Consider the following 17,237-nt stretch of genomic DNA (forward strand, 5'->3'; position numbering starts at 1 on the left):
CCTGTGTTTGTTTTCTTTGTGTGGGGATACTTGGCAAGGAACTGCTTCTCTGGGAGAAAAAGCAGTTTCTGCTTCTCTGTGGCCATGGACCAAACAAAGACTGTAACTGGACATTTAACCACAGGCTTGCTGCAAAACCTGTCTGGATAAGAAATATGGCTCGCGTTGATCTCAGTGTGCTTTGAGGAAAGTTCTATCCAGAGCACTTCGTCCTTTTTTGCTCTGTTTCCTTCCTTCATTTAAATCACTGTCGGCTTTCATTTCCCTCTCTAATCTCAGAAAGCCCTTCTGTGGACCTAAAACATAATTTAATGTCACAGCAGCGACTTAGCTTGAGTTTTGCCTCTGCTTCTGAGATGTGAGGTGTGTCTTGTACTGGTCAGAAAGGGGGAAAAACATGTCCATGAGTGAAGCCTTTGGCCATTGGGATTTATCCTATAGTTTGATGTTTGGCTGTTGTTTTCAAGTCTCTCTGCTGAGAAGGACTCAGCATTGCACAAATATTAGTGAGATGCTTCCTACTGAAAACACCCTATTAATTCCTCTTTTTATTTCCATGGAATGCTTTTTGTTCTGCTGATTTTATGTGAAGAGATACTGAAGTAAGTCATTGAAGGTCCGTATACGAGAGATGGTAATAATAGTACTTCAGAAACTTCCCCTATGAGCTCTGAGTCTTGTTGCATCTAGTGACTCAAGATTTTGCAGTTGGAAAAGAGCTATGGTGATGCTCAGCTTCAGAGCAAATCCATGAGCCTATAACATTCTCCTGGAAACACTTCTGACTCATTTCTAAATCTGCTTACGGTGCTCTTCAGACCTGAATAAATGGCATTTAATAAAAAGGAAAGGAAATCAGACCCAAATTCTGCTGGCCAGAGAATAGACATAATCCTTCCCCATGGGTTGAGGGGATTGGAACATGCTTCCCAGGGAGCTGATGGAGTCACCATCCCTGGAGATGTTCAAGCAAAAGGGTGGGTGTCACATTGAGTGACAAGTTCTAGAGCAGTCACAGACATGGGCTGATGATTGGACTAGATGATCTTATTGGTTTTTTCAACCTTAATGATTCTATGGGTTTGCATCATAGTTGGTAGAGGTCTGAGCAACACTACCCCTCATCAGTTTCAAGCAGCCAAGTCTTCAGCTGGTTTTGCAGAGCTCCAGCACTGCTTGGAAAAACATCCTTTGTCAGCAGAGATCTGCCCACACAGATCTCATGAACATAGAAACATGTACATACAGCCAAGAAGAAGATGTTTCAGGCAGTGAATTCCTACTGCTGATAATTAATGAAAACACAGCTTTTTGTGCATCGCTTCCCTTCCTCACGATGAATAGAAAGAAAGGGTCAAATCCAAAGCTAATGGTTGGTCAGACATCCTGTTTGGCGAGGGTTAAGATCAGGTCTCATGGAGTCAGGAAAGAGAAAGGCCCCAAGTGTCCTCGAAATTTCCATATGACATTTAGGTATCAATGACTGCATTGTTCTGGAGCAAGAGCTCATTTTCTAAGAAAGTCAGCTTGCTTCTTGAGGACTGCTCCCTGCAGCTGAAGATGCCAGGCTGCTCCTTGGCAAGAAGCACGTTAGTTCCTTTAAGAAACGCTCAAATTAAATGTGCTATAAATCAGCATTTCTTTACTCACGTTAAGGTACATCAGCATAATCCCGCCAAAGATACTGACCCAGAAATACTTAATGGTGCCAATGTTTCAAAGGAAAATTTTCCACGTGTAGAATTTTTTAAGGCTTTTTGTGTTTTTGTAGTTTATTTTTCTTTTGAAAAAGATTCAAAAAGTTCACAATCTCTCTCTCTCTCTCTCTCTTTTTTTTTTCCTAAGGGATTATCTGCTAATCTTACCCTGTTACAAAATATATTCATAATCCTCACAGCAGTTACTTAGCAAGTCTTAAACCTGTCATTAAAATACCTTCTCTTGTTACTACAATCAGCAGTCTTAATCCACTGTGAGCCTCTCATTTTTTTTTTCTTCTCCCACTTTGTTCCCAAATGGCTTAAACCAAGGTATGACAGGTAACAAACAATCCCCGATCTAATTACTTGGAAGAAACAAATCAAGGGGAGGAGCATGTTTGTGTGGCAAATTCCTGACAGTTTGGAAACCAGAGGCCCTAGGAATGTGCCCGGGGAAAATTTTAAACCCACTCCAAAGCTGTGGCTTTGAGAAGTGTGAATATGTCCCTGGAAGGCATTGATGGGCAGAGGTGATGCCAAAAGAGGGGGCAGCCATGAGCAGATCCCAACATGCAGTGCCATCCCTGGGGTAAGGACAAGAGAGTGTGGTCCTGAATGGGAGGATGTGCATGGGCTCAACCCAGCAAAGCATGCACTGGGCTTTTACCTGGGTGTGTTCAGCAGGTTGGCATCATCCAAATGGCTCCTGGCACCAGATTGCCTGTGAAATCCCAGACTGGACGATGGATGCTTGCAAGGAAAAAGAACAGAAAAAAAGAGCCTGAATTAGAGATGAGCAGAGGAAATGCAGCAGCTTGGCACTATGCAGTGCTGGGAGGGGAAGAAATAAGGAGACATTCAGTCAGTGCTTCAATCAGCCCTGGCACGAAGCACAAGTTACATGTGTCAGACAGCTCCCACTCATTTGAAGCTCAGAGCTTGCTCAATACCTGACTCCAGTCCGAAAGTCCATCTCCAGGGAGGGTATCCATAACTGCTCACTGGGAAGGTTGGAGACCCCAAGGTGTCTTGGGAGCTGCCGGGTAACAGCAGCACTGGTGTGAGATCAACTATTGCCTGTACAAAAGCTCTTTGCACAAAGCTGGGATTTTTTAGGGGCATTAAGTACATGAACTTTTCAATCTTAAACAACGCCACAATGGCCACCTTGGGAATAAGGCACTATGATCCTTCTTGGAGATCATGTGTTGAAGTTGTTAATAGGGAGATACTAATGTAATGAAGGAAAGCATTGTGGCTTGGAACAGCTGGGCTTTTCTAACTGCTAGCCTAAATGTGGGTGATTAATGACCAAAATGCATCCTTGCTGAATGGCACTGAGAGCCTTGTCTGGAGGTATTCTGTGATATTTTCTTTTTTCTCATTTTTGTAAGAGATTTGTTGTGAACAAAGATCCGTTGATAAAAGGCTGTAACAGGCAATAATACAGCTCTCATTTTATGTATCTGATGGGTGACAAAGCAGTACTTTGGTACTGGTTTGTGTTGTTTTTTTTTTACAGTAGGATCTGAAAATGCTAGAAAAAATAGTTTGTGCTTTTGAGACTGAAGCCACTCAAATATCTTAATGAGATTGTTGGAAAATGCTGCTTCATCCAAACCAAAACATCTCACAGTGAAATAGTCCCATTAATAATATTTCCATGGGAAAGTTTTCAGAGATTCTGGGGTCAATTTATATGCAGAGAAAGATCTAAATGAGAACCCTGATCTCAATCTGAAAACAGATGTTTCAATGGCAAAAATAACAAGAAAACTATTTCCATTTCGGTGGAGCGTTTGACTATTTTGGTTCTTGTTCCACACCAGAATGAAAACACATTTCCAATTCTCAGAAACCTTTGTGGTACTTTGGTTCTTGTTCCACACCAGAATGAAAACACATTTCCAGATTTCAGAAACCTCTGTGGAGGTCCTGATCTTTGGCTGCCTTTGACAGAAGCTTCACGGCCTGCTGAAGAAGGTGCTACTATGGTGGCCCTTGGTTGCCCTTGCCACACCATGGTCACCTGCTCCATGCTTGAACTTTGATGAAATATATATATATATTTCCTTTAGACCTGGGAGCATCCATCTGGGAGAGATGCAGTGATCTGGTTAGCATGGGAAGCAGAACACCATTCCCCTCTAAAACGTACAGTGTGGTGATCAAAAGTACAAGTGAAAGCTGAAGCCAAAGGTTAGAAGACTCAGTAAGAGATGTCCTCATTGCCCAGTAACTATTTTCCGTGTCCTTATTGTTCCAAATCATGTTATTGTTCAACACAGAGCAGACAGCATGCAGGTCTGTGGCTCATCCATCAGCAGTGCCTCGGGGACTTGGCTGGTAGGCTGTACCCAGACAGGATGGATGGACAGGTCTTTAACTAGGGCTCCAAATCTCTTCTGAGCAAAACAACTGCTTTTTAGTGTCTTGCCAACACAGTGTGCACAACTCCGTGTCAGCAGTCCATGTGGTGGAAAAGAAAGAACAACATTTTGGCGTCTGTTCTACTCGCTAGGACTACCCTGCCCACCAGCAACACGTGTGCATAATGATTTCCTTCACCAAACAGGTACTGCTCCAACCAGAGCAAGGCTCCCTTGTACTGATCCAACTGTCTTACTTCCAGGCAATTTTTTTTTTCCTCCTCAGCCAACACGTTGGCTTTTATCATTCAGCAGGCCACAGCACTGTTTTCCCTAACATCCCCTTAAGAAGGATGTATTTTTCAAAACACTGCCATTCCATTCACTAAAAAGGGGTTTTGATGTGGCTACTTCAAATCAAAACCATGAGCTTTCCTCTCCCCACGCCCACCGACTTAAAATCTGCCCCCAACGCCAGTGGTTCAGAACTATCCAAATAAAGTAGTTGCTTTAAGGACTGTTTGCTTTTCCTCTCAGGCTCCTTCTCCCAACGTTATATTGTTTGTGGAAAAAGAGTTCTTTGGGTGGGTCACTTAGTGTCGTGGCTAAGAAGCTGTACTTGATGTCTGGTTCTGTGTAGAAGAAAAACATGTCAGAACAGTCTTGCAAATAGAGTTTTCTTTTTTCCTCCATGTCAGGATGTTACCTTTTTCCCTCCATGAAACAGCTCATTCCCATGAAAAACAGCGTTGCGAGGACACGTGCTGGGTGGCTACAAAACACAGCAAACATAACCCTCTTTTCATAGCAGGAAAACAAATTACTTTCTGAATAAAGCCTCCCATGCAGCTCTGCATGTTAACATTGCTTGAGCACTTACTCCTGAATATCTTTATATTAGGCAAACATGCTTCGTTATTCTTAATTCTGCCTGCCAGATTGCAGCCCCTTAAATTACTGTTACACAGGGTTTTGTCAACGATGTCATCTTCCTCCTCCATCTTCCCCTCCCCAGCTTTTTACTTTAAAGCAGATTCTCTGACCAACCACTCCTCCAACACATTTACACAGAGTGGCATGCACACCGTGAGCCAAAAATGGCATTAATGCATTTTTCTTCTGCAGCTTCGGGATGATGTGGATGTGCGTTGCCTCGGAGAATGCTCTGTTTTCTATTCCTGTGTTTGATACTGTGCAGCTGGGAAGCCACGTTTCACAGGTGGTTGGTGAGCTTATTAGATTATTCATAACTGTTTTTATTTCGTTTCTTTTTTTTTTATTATTATTTTAAAGCAATTACAAACATGTGTCTAAGGAGGCCTGCGATGATTAGAAGCACTGTTGACATCTATTTCCCAGTTACCTTTTGCTGTTTTCACTTGGGCTGTACAGAGCCCAGTGCTGGTACCCATACGAGCACAGCTTGCATATCATAGCTTGGAGCACACAGCAGCCAAAGGAGCTGCAACTGCCTGCTATTCCTGTTGGAAATTATTTGTTTTTAAAATAAGACATCATTTGTTGAAGGTTTATCAGGGATCATTTGGTGAGAAATTTCTGCTGGGAATAAGCAGCAATCACAGTAATAATTACAATAATGGTGATGAATGTTTTGAGTCGTTTTGTCTGCTGATGATCTGGGAGCAGTGACAAATTCTAGACACAAAGCAATTCATTTGAGGCTGAGTTCCCAATCCATGGTGATCTTGAAACAAGAAGAAGGGTAATAAGCGCCAAAGGATTCACTAATGGAGAGAAGCTGAGCGAATAGATGAGGCCAGACCAGACCCCACTACTGCAAATCAGACTAAACTGCAATGGTGCAACACAGAGCTCTGCAAGCCTCTGCTGGGACTGTCCCAGCCATGTGTGATCCAGACCTCAGCTCTGCATCTTCTCCAGAGGAGGACTCCAGTAGCACCCACGTGGGCTGCTCAGCTTCTGCTTCCCAGAGGACTGACTTTGCTGAGGTGTTGAGTTTTGACTGGCTTGCATTCAAGCTGTATGTCACCCTATCAGATAGGCAGACCCTCAAAAGCTGAGCTGATTTTGTAAGAGGAACTCCTAGCAACAGAAAGCATGACACTGTTGTAAGTTGTGAATAGGATTTTTGTAATCCTTTTGTTTCAAAAAATAGGATTCATATTTCCTTAAAACTGGACCTTTAAAGGATTTGTGCATGGAATGGAAAGGTTGATGTGGCACTTAGGGACACGGTTAGTGGGCATGGTGGGGTGGGTTGATGGTTGAACTGAAAGATTCTGAAGGTCTTTTCCAACCTTAATGATGCTATGAGAAGGAGTACTAAGATTAATATTAGAAAAAGTAGCAGTGACAGGTGGCACCCACAGTGCTGTGGATATAATCCCTTCTTGAACATACAGCCTTGTCGAAAGCAAAGACACAATACTCAGTAGCCTTCAAAACCCCTTGATCTCCTGTCTTCAGCACAGATTGCAGGAGTAAATCCACAAGCCTTGTACGGAGGAGTGCCAAGTTAGCCCTATAGACAGCGCTGACCCTGCCAGCTCAGGCCAGAAATCCCTTCCTTTTCTCCAACTCTTCTGCTGTTAAATAATTCAGTTGCTGAAAAGCTTTGTTTTTAAATGCTCCTGGCTTATTAGTATCCCTCGTGCATCACAGTTTTCTGCATTGTCTCCTTCTCTGCTTTCAGGTCATTTCTTATACACAGGAAACGAGAACAGGATGGCGAAGTTTGCATGAAATATCTCTTCTTGCCTGGGAGAAAACACAGACTGCTGACTCAGGCCATGCTCACAAACACTCCAAACTCTGCAAAATATATAGCCCCAGCACTCCTCCAGCTGCACGCATTCCCACCCTGTCTGCCATGACACATCTGCACAATCAGCCACTTTGAAAGTCACCCATCTTGAAGAGCTGCTCTTCAGAATATCAGAGGGAAACTTACCAACATTTAGGAAGACAGAGGTTGGTTGAGGTTGAGTATGTACAACCAGTGCAAGCCAGAGCTGCAACAAGTGCTGCCTGTGTGGCAAACGTCCCTCTCATCATGTCTGCTGGGTACACATGGAGATTGCCACGAGTGCTGCTCCTCGGTGACCTTTCACTTGCAGGAGGAAATGAACTTCTCTGCTTCATCCTGACATCTGCAAGCAAGCTGAGGCTTATTTGAAACGTTTCAGTAAGGATGATCGCATGGGACAGGCAGGGCTGTACTTCCCAGTTTGCCCACAGGTCTCACCTCTAATCACTTTGTGGAGACCAACATCACATCTGTCTTGTCAGGGAGGGTGGATGAGTAGAGGAGAGGCCAAATTAACTCAGCTATTTTTCACCCCTTTAAAAGCTCTTCAAATTTGTCCCAATTCCTACTTTCCAAGTGAGAAGCTAGAGCGAAAGCTTCATTAAGTAGCCATGGAAACACCTATGGAAAAGAAGCAACCTCACAGCTAACCTAAAATGGACACAAGGCAACAAATCTGGCTTTAATCAAGGCAATCTGAAATCATTCCAGAATTTCATTTTGCAAACACTGGTCTTCTTGCTCCAAATTTACCCACCTTCCCAGCTGAAGGCCTGTTCCTGCTGGCTCAGGCACTTTTCTACTTGTGAGTTTGGTGTTCTGAGCTATTTCCCAGAGTGGAGAGGTGGGCTGTGCTCACAGGGCTGTCTGTGATGCTCCACACAGTCAACAGAGGTCACTGACAACATCACTCTGAAGAATGAATTGAATTTCCTGACAAGGCTGGGATCCAGCAGATCACATCCAGCCCACCTGCACCCCATCTCAACCATACCGTGCCTGGATCTACAACCACTACCGATGCCCTTATAGAAACTGGGAATAAAATTCCAGTTAGCCTCTCTAAGATCAGACTTTGTTCAACTTGGAGTTACTTTGATCCCACTGTGGCTGTCGTACCTTCTTGGTCTAGAGGTTCCATCCCACTGCTCTCTCTTCCTTTACTTCTACTGGAGGTGGAGATGCCTTGCTGCTTGGATAGCTAATCAGCCCTGGAAGGCGCAATTAAATAACAGCATGCTATGCCACCTGAAGTCTCCCAGGATTAAGATGGGTTTTAATTGTCTAATGTAAGAAATGCATTTGGTTTTTGTGGGTTGGATTCCTGCTGGTGAGGTGAGAAAAGCATCCTTCTGCCAACAGCCTTGCCAGGTTTTATCTCTTTTCCTCCACTTCTGGCTTATTAATGCTAGATCCTTTTTGATTAGCTGAGCTGCTGGTGTGGCTTGTGCTTCCCTTCTCACCTGCACAGATCGCTTTTGCAAATGGTGTGATCTCTTCCTCTGGTGCCACTGCAGAGATCGTTCTGCATGAGCATAATCCCCTCCCAGCTGCACCATGTTGATTTTCCTGGAGCAGAATGCTGCTGCTCCAAGGCTTTACTGCAGCCCTGATGGGTTGGTTTGAGCTGCAGGGAGCTGTCAGCAAACTGCATGCTCCTCTCGAGTTTCACTCCTCCATCGCTCTTCTCTTGCAACTTGAGCTCTTTATTTTTCTTGTGCAGGATCTGATGATATCTGGGCACAGTACGGTTCAAGCCGGGGCCTCAGCAAAGTTGCCTCACTTTAGAGAGTTGGGAAAAGATGTGACTCTCCTATTTCACCCAAACTGAGCAGTTGGTGGTAGAAAATACAGGAAAAAAAGCTTTCTCTTCCCTGTTCTCCCCTCCTCCTCATGAGCACTGCTGCTTACCCATATTTTCCCAAGTGCTTTCTCTGCTCTTTTTCATAGAATCAATGAAGCAACTCACTCCTTGGGGTTTATATCCCTTGAGGAAAAGGCAGAGCAGCTTGCAGAACCAAATCCAGCTCTTTGTTCCTTTGTGACCAGCATGGAAAACGGTGGGAAGGGGATTTTGCAGCCCAAACTTTGCAGTCTTTTACATCGCTGCCTGAGCTGACACCTTTCCTTTGAAATGGAGAACGTGGCAGCGGTTTGCATCCAGTATCTTGAGCCTTAATCCAACTTCTGCAAGGGATTCAAGATTTTTGTGGGCAGTTTCTTTTTATTATTATTATTATTATTATTCCTCCCCTGACCCACTTTGCCGCTGTGCTTGGATAAATAATTTCTGCAGAGTAGGAAGTGCAGCCAAAGTAAGTAGCTTAATGTCTTCTCTCGGTAAAAAATCATAAAATTATCAGTCTCGGATTCACTTCAGCAGTAAATTAAAACTATCACAAACAAAAGCTGCACAAAACGGAGTGGTGAGTGCCTTCCTGTGTTACTTATGGTCATGCAATAAAGCTGTGTTTTCAGCCGGGGCACAAAAGTGAAGCTGGTGTGAAATCTGGAAGCGGTTTTCACCCAAGCATCACCCAGTGGCCTCATCCATCTTGTATGATTGATTCGTCCCGTGTTGTCCTTGTGGGCCTGAAAGGAAAACAGTGAGAGGAGATGCCATAGCATGTTATTTTATGACATATCACAGGTTGGAATATCTCAGAGCTTATTCCTTCTTATTGATAGGATGAGAGGGAATGGCTTCTACTTGTGCCAGGAGAGGTTCAGGTTGGATATTAGGAAATATTTCTTATCCAAAAGCGTGGGCAGGTGCTGGAATGGGCTGCCCAGGGAAATGGTTGAGTAATTGTTCCTGGTGGTGTTCAGGAAACATTTGGATGTTGTGCTAAGGAATATGGTTTAGTGGGGGAATGCTGGTGGTGGGTTTATGTTGGACTGGATGATTTTGGAATACTTTCCAACCTTGGTGATTCAGTGAAGTGAGCTGGTCCCAGGAACACCTCTATGAATACAGCCCTCAGTGGGCTTTGCCCACTCCGCAGGAGGAGTGATAGGCTCCTCATGGAGCACACAGCATATCTTCCTCCACAGCTAAATGATTGAGCATATTCTTACCTAAGGACTTTGTGAGGAGAAAACCGATTGGATCCAGCCATGTGTACGGCTCCTCTGAGCACCCTCATCAAGCTTTGAGCATCCCTGTCCATTGCAGGGCAATTGGATCAGGTGGCCTTTGAAGGTCCCTTCCAACTCAAACAATTATGCAAAGGATGAAGTACAGAGGCACTCAGTACCCTCCTTCCCCTTATGGCCCTTTCCTTGCTTTTTTCCATTTAGTCCTCAGGTGGTGGTGTTACAAAGTTAGGTTTTTTTCCCTTTTGAATGCCAGAAATGGTCACCAGATACTCTCATCCCCTGACGGTTACCTGATCGTTTCTGCACACACTGCCAGGAGGTTCCTATCTGCAGATCTTAAGAAGCCCAAAGTTATGCCTTTCTGTGCTGGCTCCAGACAATCAGGTAAAGTTTTGTCCATGCCCTAAGGACACATAATAAAATAAAATAAAAACAGAGAAATTCAGATAAACTGGAAAAGAAACATAACCTCAAACTCATGCTTGGTTAATATGAACGGAGCTGACATTATCACTTATCATTAAATTTCATCTGATTCTCCGTGCTGTCCCACCTTGTCTGTATGGCACTAACAACAATCACGGCATTTTTTAGCACCTTAAGGCAATCTGGAAAGGAAATTTCATTTCTTCTCAACCACACTTGTGGTTTAAAAGTTCTCCATAACGGAAAAGGCTGTGAAGCACTTACTCGTCTGCCCCAATAAAAGTCTTCCTGGGGATGAAAGGCTTCATGTTTTCCAATATTCACCAGAGCAACCAGCTAGAATTTCACACAAAATTTTAATTCATCATACATATATTTAAATCCTGGAGACCTGATCTGGATAGGATGGTATATCTATCATATATTACGTGTACTGATCAACAATCACACAGATCTTGATGGAGATTATTTTGCACTCAGCAATTTCCTGCAGCCACATATTGATGTGTCGACACGTGGATACACTGATACACTGCACATCTCCTCAAGACTCAGCCACCCACTATCCTGGTGCTGCCAGTGTGCCAGCAGAGATCAACAACCTGAGAGACCTTCCACATCCTCCTGAATGTGTGGGAGATACAGGGGCTAAGAGAACCTCCTCTATCCATAGGGTTTTGCACTATCTCCATGGAGTCCATTGCATTTTGGCTCTCTGGGAATGGAGTTTGCAGTCCCTGGATGCAGGTAATGCCTGGCAGCAGCAGGCAGGTGCACCACATAGCAGGCTGCACTCCTCCTCCTTCCCACGGTTGCATGCTCACTGCTCCATTGGCACAGATTTATTTCCATGATCGATTTGTAGGAAGAAAAGAGCCAGATAAGAAATATGTTTTTAATAGTAATGTCACCAGTGAATGCTGAGGATCTTGATATCAGCCATTAAGTAAAAGCAGGGGTGGAATGAGCATCATTTGTCTGTTGCCAGCTTCTCCCAACTGGCTTTCATTTAGACAAGGAAAAAAAATATCTCATCACTGCTATCCAGGTAACAGTGAAATATATTTGTTGTCAGCAACAGGTCAGAATGCAGAGATACATTATCCTCAGCAAGCTGACTTTCTGAGCTAAACACTGGATGCTTTTCCTCAATTATTCACATATGTTTTCTGGTTTAATAATAACCCACGTGCTGTCCTCTAAAGAAAGCTTGCAATGTGCTGTCTGCATGATGTCCAACCAGAACCCGTGCATCTGCTCGGCCATTTCTTCACAGTTCCACAAGTTCCACAAGTGCTGAGCCACAGAAGTGACATCAAGAAAAGTATCAGGATAGAGTGCATCAAGTTAAAGTATAAAAATAAAATTACCCACCACAAGATTGCAAGGAAAGCTTTAATGTCACAGCTTTGGCAGAGAGACTTGAATAAGAACCTAAGCAGCATGCTGGTCACAGTATAATAGCTAACTGATGTTCTCCCCCTGCACAAAGGCACTCCATCATTCAGCATGTTTAGAGGTGTCTGTCACTATGTTCTAGCACAACACACTGCATTCCACTGCAGAATAACATGTATGTAGCCCTACATGATGAATGGTCACACTCGCTGCTTAGCAAGTGCTCAGTGGCTTTGATGTACAGTTTTGTTTGGTGGGTGACATGTGACAGCAGTGTTGCCCCAGTAAACAAGTGTGTGCTCTGGTCCGAACATACACATTGAATCTGTTACATGGCAGAGCTGCATGGCAGATGTCTGTCCTTCCCTCTTGTTCTCTTTCTTCCTTCTAGCATTTGCCTCGGCCCTTCTGCAAAGCAGATTATTTTCCTGCCCACGTAGGCCTGGACTGTTTTTCTATCAGTGTGGCTGATACATTTTCTTACCCCTTGAATTCTGTGTGGGTGCAAGAGGTTGTTCACCTTCAGAACAGCAAAGGTAAAAGCAAAACAGCAAGCACATGAGCTGAGCTGGGGTGATGATTCTTTGTATGCTGCTGTGGGGTTACCATGCAAACAGCAATCAGAGCCATGGGCAGCTCCTACAGCTGATCAATAGTATCATAGAATCACAGAATCATTATGGTAAAAAAGACCTGTGAGGCCACCCAGTCCAACCCCAACCCACCCACCCATGCACGCTGTCCACGTCCCTCAGTGCCACATCCCCATGGTTCTGGAACACCTCCAGGGATGGTGAAGGGGTAAATCTCCTGCTCACATCATCATTCATGTCTTGTTTCCTGGCAGCAGAGAGGTGCCAGCTCAGGAGACATCACTGTGATGGGTGACACTGTGCTCAGGGCATTGCAAAGCCTCGCATCAGGCTATGGATCCAGGACCTGGGCTGCTCTCCAGTGGGGGTTTTATGTTTCTGATAGAAAAAACAAATGCTTCGAAAACACAGATGGTGTTCATGTAACCAAATCCTGCGTCCTCTGTGGAAAAAGTTCAGTGGGAGATTTCTGACCAGCATCAAACACTCTGCCAGCCATGATAGCTCAGTGATCCCCCACAAATGAAAGACTAAGGAGTTCCGGGTTCCCCTCCTCCCGTGCATCCCCTCTTGGTGGTGCTGGGCAGCCCTGCATTGAGTCCTGGCTCTCCAGGGATCACATTCAAGTGTAGCACAGTAAAGCCTCATATGATTTCCATATGTCCCTCTGCCTGAATATTTCGTAACTGATTCACATTGAAAAAAAAAAAAAAAAGAAAAAAAAAACAACAACTTATAAACACATTATCCTGACAGGAACAATTCTTGAAGTAGCGGGACATACGATGGCAGAGACTTTGAAAGGAGGTCGTTATTATCCAGTAGCATTTTTCACTGGTTGTCTACGAAATTTACGTCAGTGAGTCACATCCTTTGAAGAGAAAGAATAAGAAGTGCCCTGCAGGACAGGTGAGCTCCTCCCTGAGCCTCCCCATGGCTATTTAGCTGTGTGCAGCCCTGCCAGCAAGGCGATTAGCTGAACAAGCCACAAATCCAGATGCCTGGGATGGGAAAGAAAATGATCCAAACTTCAGCATATGGGTTTTGCTACAGCTGCGGCCGCAAGTGCTGACTCCTTTGCTGGAGGATGCAGAGCGGCCAGATGGAAAGAAAACCAGCCCCACTGCCTCTGCCATGATAGCACAGCTCTGGGGTGATGTGGCTCTTGTGAGATTCTAGGATTGTGCATGGGATGCAAAAGCCCCGGTCACAACCTCCACTCTGACCCCATCTCAAACATAACATGGATTTCTTTTGGATGTTCCACTCCTGGCTGGATGTATTAATGTGGGTTCATTCAACCCTTCCCGAGGTGTTCTTCCTGAGAAAAACAGACAGTTACCCTTTGCACCTGACTTGCCTTTCCAAAGCATGATGTTTCAAAGGCAACTACCTGTAGTGCCCAGTCTGGAATCATTCCCAGATGGCAGCCCTGGCATTATATTTAATATCAGAACAGAGCCACAGCTGAACGACTGAGCCGGCCCCAAACCCCCTATGACCACCCTAGAAGGACAGACAGGTCCCAGGAGCTCACAGAATCACAGGGGTTGGAAGGGAGCTCAAGAGAACATTGAGTCCAACCCCCCTGCTAAAGCAGGTACCCTACAACAGGTTGCACAGGTAGGCGTCTAGCCAGGTCTTGAATATTTCCATAGAAGGAGACTTCACCACCTCACTGGGCAACCTGTTCCAGTGCTCTATCATTCTTATTGTATAGAAGTCCATCTGTATGTCCTGCAGATGTCTTGGCTTCCCACAAAGAGTGTTGAAGTGAATCCATGAGAAAAGCCGCTCTGTACATCTCTCTATTTGCTTCCCACCTCATGGAAGTGCATCCCTTCCTTTAAACTAGGAATGAAAAAGATGACTAAAGCTAATGGAACAATAATACTGCATTAACTGCATCTGAGAGTGGCTGGGGAGACGGTGTGTTTTCAGTGTGAAGGCTTGTTCAGCTTCTTGTGAATTTGTAGTAAATCAGCACTTCATAATAAGAACAAATGTTCCCTTCTCGCTTAAAAATTACTATGGTTAGAAGCTTGTAATGTGTAGTTTTCATGCAGGGGTTACATGATGGGAACTTAAATCTGTTGCATTTTCATCTGTAATTTAAAACGTGTCATTTTGATCGATGAATTAGTAAAGGAACCCAGGATAATTTTGAAACTACGAGCTTAGTCAAGTTGCCTGACCTTGCAAATAACCTTTTCAGTTTCAAGGCCTTTAATAGCTTAACTATTAGCTAATCTCCTGGGAAACATTTTTCCCTGGGCAAAACTAGAATGGAAATATAACACCAGTAATAAGGTTTCCATCTTTCTTCTATCTTGATCTTTTTAATTAATTGCCACTCAGTAAAAACACAGACTGGGAGGCAGGGGATACAAACCCTTGCAAGGGGAGGGCAGGAATTAACTACAGACCGTTTCCATCCTTTACCTGCCCTTCTTGCATAGATTCCTTAGGTGCTGAAATATATTAGCAATCGTTAAGGTCTAATTTCTGCTTGAGTGCTTGACACTTTGGGCTGAAAGCTGTGAAATAGATCACTTTATCATGGAGAAAGAAAAGCCACTCAGTGCTTAAAAGGAATAAACATGCAAAAGCCCTGAATGCTTTGCAGAGCACCACAACCAGCCCCTGAGAGCTTTTGTGTTGCAGACCTTTTGGAGCTTGTTCTTAGGTTTTCTGGATTGCTCCTGGGGAAGGGCAATGGCTTTTCCAAGGGCGAGCAGGAATTGCAAATATTTGGTTTGTCATACCAGATGGAAGTTCACTACCCAGTTGACGTGTGGATTGACATTTAGTCCAAAAAAGGCCTTGAGTTCCTGCGCATCTTTTTTAGTTTACTTTTCCAAAGTTTCTGGTACCATTGTATCTGGCCTTCTAAAACAAGTTCTGTGTTGAATAGGTGGTTTTCCCTATCTCCTTACCTAGTAGATGAAAGGCTTATTGCTTATTATAGGTGCACCCTTTCTCATGCTATCTGTGCAAAAAAGAAAATCCATTTTCCAGGCTCCATGGTGACCACTTGCCATTACTATCTGCCAGGCCAGGTTGATCCCCCTCCCAATTGGGGTAGGGCCAGCAGCGTGCCAGGCACCCAGCAGGACCTGGGTTGTGCTTCTACTGCTACTCATTTCACTCTGTTTCACACTATTAACCTTATTAACTTCTGCTATTCCAGTGATAAGAAACCAGATTCATGGAACTGAAAGGAAAAGTTCTTTCAAACATGAATGTTTCTGTTTTTTGGGGGGGAAAAAGTGCTTTTAGTTATTTATTTATTTGCGAGGGAAGAGTACAGTGAAACCCTCACTTACCCACAAGCATCTTTTGTTGGGATGAAGATCATCCACCACTCAGCTGAAGGCACAGTTGGCGTAGCAATAATGTGGTTCCTGGATGGAGTCATGGAGTTTTGGTGTGCAGATCCATGGAGGTTCCCCACAAGCTTATCTGTAGCTCCTACAATTTATTCAGCAGTTCTGTGCTTCAAGCTTTTTGGCTATGAGAGGGAAGGTAAGCCCTATCTCTGCACTAGCATCTGCTCTGGCACCATCCGTCTGCACTATTGATCTCCAAACATCTCCTTCTCCGTTGAGAATGTGCAGATCCAAGCTGTGTGTGATTGACTGCATGCAGAGTCCTGCTCTGCAGGCTCTGTTTTGAGTGAAAATGAGCTTCGTCCTTGCTCGGTGACTGGTGCTGCTTGGTGACCTTTGAACCAGCACTTAAGCCCCCGGAGCACAGAAATTAGACCTCAGTCTGGAAGGACCTCTGCTCCAACAGATGACCTGTTATTTTATCTTGAACAACGGCAGCCGGAGGAGCGTTGGCACATGGCTTTTAGAGCTAATCACTCACTGCTTTGAGGAGAGCAGGAATTTCATTCCCTCCCCCATCAGCAACCTGGGACTTTATTGCATGTCTGGATCCTTTCAGGCTGATCCTTCCTTAACGTGTTCTATTTATTTCCCTTGGGCCCACACTTGTGACACAATGACTGGACCTCTCTAGCACAGGAGGTGGAAGCTGTTCACCAGAGCTCATTGAACCTAATCCCTTCCCTATTGCAAATCCCTGTTGCTCCTCTCCCAGAGCCCACCTGCAGTGTGTTTCATCCTTCTGGGATCTCCACACCGAGCCTGAAGTCTCCCATGTCCAAATATAGTCTTCTTGACTCTTCCACAACCATCGTCCATCCTTTCAGATGTACAGAAGGCAATCCAAGGAAGAGGTGAAAAGGGAAAGGTCCCCCACCCCCTTACTTTCCTGTCAAGCATACCAGCAAAGCTGGGATCTATGACCAAAGTAAACAAGGAATCTCAATTTGGGCTGGTGAGTCAGATCCTGAATTGGCTCCACCGAGCGGGTGCTGATGGCAGGTTTGCTCCAGACCTTCTGACACTACCATGGGATCAAAGCTTGGAAGCTCCCTGAAGTCAGGATAAGACTCCAGATCTCCAAGCAGATCTTGGTATGGCCTTCTGATCTGTTGGCTGCAATAACAGATGCAGTTACTGCAGGAGATGTGCAATATCTCAGGAAACAGAAGAAATGAACCTTTCTTGTTTGTCCAGAGAATCTCTAAGTGTAAGTGTAAGTATATTCTCAGTATGTCAGCTGTTACCTCCTCCTCACACCAGCAACCTTTATGGCAAACTTACGTTTCAGGTCTCCATGGGTTTATCCCAGACCATTTGCACCACATATGAGTACCTGGTCCAAACACTGGATGCACACATGGCTTTCTTGGAGGTCTGTGAGCTAATGGCACTGTACCTGTCCTCCCAGCAAGCCACTCTGCAACCCACAGAAAAGCCATTTAGCAAAAAGACTGGACTGAAAAGCTCCTGTC

General features: G+C 44.6%; 1 long non-coding RNA gene across 1 annotated transcript in view; it reads right to left on the reverse strand.

The window, feature by feature from the left end:
* LOC128072454 (uncharacterized) overlaps positions 1-16,470 on the reverse strand; it is a 35,425-nt gene extending 18,955 nt beyond the window's left edge. Inside the window, exons 1-4 of the long non-coding RNA XR_008202258.1 lie at positions 15,700-16,470; positions 10,247-10,359; positions 7,002-9,449; positions 2,368-2,450 (exon numbers count right to left, since the gene is read on the reverse strand). This is a non-coding gene — a long non-coding RNA (uncharacterized LOC128072454). The remainder of the gene's footprint in view (positions 1-2,367; positions 2,451-7,001; positions 9,450-10,246; positions 10,360-15,699) is intronic.
* Between the last annotated feature and the right edge of the window lie 767 nt (positions 16,471-17,237).

This window comes from Tympanuchus pallidicinctus, unplaced genomic scaffold (genome assembly GCF_026119805.1).
Source record: "Tympanuchus pallidicinctus isolate F22 unplaced genomic scaffold, pur_lepc_1.0 scaffold7, whole genome shotgun sequence".
Lineage (NCBI taxonomy): Eukaryota > Metazoa > Chordata > Aves > Galliformes > Phasianidae > Tympanuchus > Tympanuchus pallidicinctus.